At 38.6% G+C, this 4,120-nt stretch overlaps 1 long non-coding RNA gene across 1 annotated transcript; it reads right to left on the bottom strand.

Annotated features, from left to right (window-relative positions):
- Positions 1-2,594: 2,594 nt before the first annotated feature.
- Positions 2,595-3,403, bottom strand: LOC110872162. Its single transcript, XR_002554225.2, has 3 exons — positions 2,998-3,403; positions 2,841-2,914; positions 2,595-2,737 (listed from the first exon to the last, which is right to left on the bottom strand). It is a non-coding gene; the product is annotated as an uncharacterized LOC110872162 (long non-coding RNA).
- Positions 3,404-4,120: the final 717 nt, after the last annotated feature.

Here is a 4,120-nt window from a genome sequence, read left to right as displayed (position 1 = left end):
GAACGGCCCGAAAATCAGGTGATTTCATGGTTAAAAGTTGTGATTTAATGGTGAGTTTGATGAGAAAGTGTGTGTAGATGATAGAAGTACAAGATTCGGAGTGAAAACTTACAAGAATCGCGAGAAATCGAGAGAAAAGAGACTGGGAGCGTGCTGGTCAGAGGGAGCTGTCACATCATGAACAGTGATGTGACAGGTGGGGTATTTATAAGTGAAGAGGAGAAGAGGCAGTGCTGAGTAGTTAGGTCGGAGGGCCTTTCGAGATGGCCATTCAATCGGATGGTCATCCGGTCGGATGACCATTCGATCGAATGGTCCTTTGATCGGATGGCTCGAGTGAGTTGGTTTCCAACTTTTCGTTTCGTGCGTTGAGCGTTGCGTTGCGTTGCGTTTAGCAATCTTTTCTTCCTTTGACTTTGACTTTGACTTCAAAAAGTCGGGTTGTTACACCGGATTCGGAATCCAGTGTTTCTAACAAATCACTAGAATCGACGCGACTGTATACTACAGTCCCAAGATTCTCCAGACCGCGGGAATTGAAGAAAAGTCAGGACTCTTGGTTGCAGCAGTGACTGTTGGGGTGACGAAAACCGCATTTATTTTAGTAGCGATTGTGCTAATCGAAAACCGCATCGGAAATATTTCCATTACGCCTTCGGGCTCAAGCTTCGGCGTTAGGGGCAGTAGGTAACAGGGTATGCAGTGGAGTGGTGGCAATGTCGGTGGAGGAGATGAGATGGTGGTGGTGGTTTGGGGAAGAAGAAGAAGGGGGTGAGGTGGGACCTACCAGGTATTTAACTCTTTTTATAATGGGCTAGACTGAAAGGACCAAATTACCCTCACATGTCAAGCACATGCGGTGTTTTAACAGGGATATTTAACTGATGTTAGGGCTGGGGACCAACCGAGTTCATTTTGACAAGTTTTGGTACCACGCGTATAATTAGTAAATCACTAGGACCAACTCTGCAATTTTTGCAAACCACAGGAACCAACCAAGCATTTAACTCAAAAAAAAAAAAAAAAAAAAAACAAACGTAAATTATTAAAGTAATATCAAATTAATCGATAATTAATATATGTTTAAAAAAAAAAGATATAGAAATGGTAAAGGAAATATATAGTTTAAAAAAGAGTAAATTACAAAAATCGTCCTTTATGTTGATACCAGATTGCAAACTATGTCCTTTATCTTTAAAAAGTACAAAAAACGTATTCGATGTATGCAAACCCTTGCACATTATGTCCTTTAGCCCTAACTCAGTTTATTTTCATGGGTAAATCAGGGTATATTGGTAATTTTACTAATTTGTTTAAAATATCACGAGTAAACTGCCATTTTGGTCCCTGTAGTTTGGGCAGTTTTGCCATTTTAGTCCAAATCTCAAACTTTTTAAATCTGGGTCCCTGTGGTTTGCATTTTGTTGCCATTTTAGTCCAAATCTCAAAAACTCTCATTTTTTACTGTTTCAACATGCCTTTTTTGTCTTTTTGTGCAGGGGTAGTTTTGTCCAAATACATTTCATTAAAACATTTTCTTAATTAAAAAACCCCCAAATAAATAAATCAGTTGTCATCTTCCCCAGATGCAGAGCAAAAACCCAAACCCTAATTCCACAAATGCAGAGATCTCCATCACCGTCACCTCCTCCTCCCTTCTCACCACCGCCACCACTACCTCCTCACCACATCTCCACCCTTCCTAAAACCACCACCTTCGACCTCTTATGCGGCGTCCCCTACACCGCCTTACCCATCGCCACCGTCATCTCCACCACCACCAACACCCCCATGTTAATGTGCCACAAAGAGATCAAAACCTACGACACCGGAAAAGCCATCGAAGGGGTCTTTCTTCCCGACCAGACGTGTCTGATTGTCGAGGATTTGGTGACCAGTGGGACGTCTGTGATTGAGACGGCGGCGCCCTTGAGGGCTGCTGGGTTGAAAGTTACCGATGTGGTGGTGGTGATTGATCGGGAACAAGTTGGTGTTGATTGGTCGGGAATAGTGAGATGGTTAGGGTTTTCTCTCTCTCTTTTATCTGATTTATGCAGCGATTTAGGTTATCACCTGTCTTCCGGTGGCTTTCTCTCTCTCTCTCTCTCTTTTATCAGTTGTCTCCTGTCTTCCGGTGGTGATTTATGTGATTTATCTGATCTATGAATTTGTTAAAAGTTTGTGTGGGGTTGGTGGTGCGAGAGGGTGGCGGCAAGTGGTGGTGTTGGTGCAAGAGGGTGGTGGAAGGTGGTGGTTGGGGTGGTGCTGCGAAAGGGGTGTGGCAGGTGGTGGTCTATCTGAGAATTCTCTAGTCTGCAATGGTATATGCAGATGCAGATGTTTATGGTATATTAATTTTGGGGTTTATTAATTATTAATATGTTATATTAAAATTAGATGGACAAAACTACCCCTGCACAAAAAGACAAAAAAGACATGTTAGAACAGTAAAAAATGAGAGTTTTTGAGATTTGGACTAAAATGGCAACAAAATGCAAACCACAATGACCCAGATTTAAAAAGTTTGAGATTTGGACTAAAATGACAAAACTGTTCAAACCACAAGGACCAAAATGGCAGTTTACTCAAATATCACAAATAAATAAAACAAAAAAAGAACTCTCTCTCTCTCTCTCTCTCCCTCTCTCTCTCTCTAACTTCATCTTCTCGCCGCCACCACCACCACCATAAACAACCTTAGCCAGAACTTATTCCACACACGTTTAATCAACAAATTCTGAAGGCAACACAGAATTTAAAGGTTCAATAAACAACATACAGACATGTTCAATAAATCTTTGTTAATGGTTTTAGATTCTATCCAAAAAGGGATGCAATACCTTAATGATTTAGTCCAGAAGCAGCACAGGAAGGTGAATGTTTTCAAATTTTGTCCAGATTTCATAAATTTAACCTTAAATTACCAAGAATTCTCTCATTAAATGTTTAAATATCCAAGAAATTAGGTTAATGTCTTTGAGATATCACGGAACTCACCACCGCCGCCGTCACTTCCAAACTCTGCCACCCCGTCACCTAACTTGCCTTCAATTCGAACCACCCTACCATTGTGGCGCCGTTTATGTCCTATCTGAAAGCCACCTCATTCCAGATCTGGTGAAACGAGGCGTGTTTGGGCCGAGACCGTCGCCGTGGTTGAAACCATCAGTCGCCGGAGAGTCGACCCGGGTGAAATGTTGTAACCTTTGGGCCGAGACCGTCACCGTGGTATTCAGGTAGAGGGAGGAGGTTGGTGGCAGGTTAGGGGCTGGTTGTGGCGGTGCTATTTAGGTAGAGGGAGGAGGTTGGTAGCAGGTTGTGGGCTGGTTATGGCGGTGCTAATCAGGTAGAGGAAGGGAGATAGAGAGTTAAGAGAGAGAAAGAGGAGAGAGTTATGATGGGTATCCGATTTATTCTTTTTTATATTTTTTTATTTTTCAAAATGTTCTTTTTGTTTTATTTATGGGAGATATTTTAAATAAATTAGTAAAATTACCAATATACCTTTATTTAATCATGAAAATAAACTAAGTTAGGGCTAAACGACATAGCGTGCAAGAGTTTGCATACATCGAGTACGTTTTTTGTATTTTTTAAAGACAAATGACATAGTTTGCAATTTGGTGTCAACATAAAGGACGATTTTTGTAATTTACTCTTTAAAAAAACTTAAAAATATGTTGTTAAAAATAAATATAATAATAAACTATTATAATGTATTAAATAAAAAATAATAAAAAGTTATATATTATTATAAAAATAAAGTTACTATTTATCGTCATTTATCAACAAAATATATATATAGGGGAAAGTTCATTGGGGAACACTAAAAAAGTGGGAAACCGGGGAACACTTTTAAAAATTCAACTTAACATGTTAAAAATCAACTTTTTCTAAAAAAAAAATTCGGCGCTTTTTCTTATAAATACATGTAGAAACATTTTTAATAAAAAATCAAAAACGAAAAAATATAAAAAAATGTTTAAAAAACAATTTAAAAAAATATCTTATAAAATTAACTTAACATGTTAAAAATCAATTTTTTTTTAAAAAAATTTCAGGGCTTTTCGTTATAAAATTGGGTAGAAGCTATTCCAATAAAAAAAATCATTTTTGTAAA

This window comes from Helianthus annuus, chromosome 13 (assembly GCF_002127325.2).
Source record: "Helianthus annuus cultivar XRQ/B chromosome 13, HanXRQr2.0-SUNRISE, whole genome shotgun sequence".
Classification (NCBI taxonomy): Eukaryota; Viridiplantae; Streptophyta; class Magnoliopsida; order Asterales; family Asteraceae; genus Helianthus; species Helianthus annuus.
Note: the sequence above shows the minus strand (reverse complement) of the source record. Positions and strands in the feature narration are given on the sequence as shown.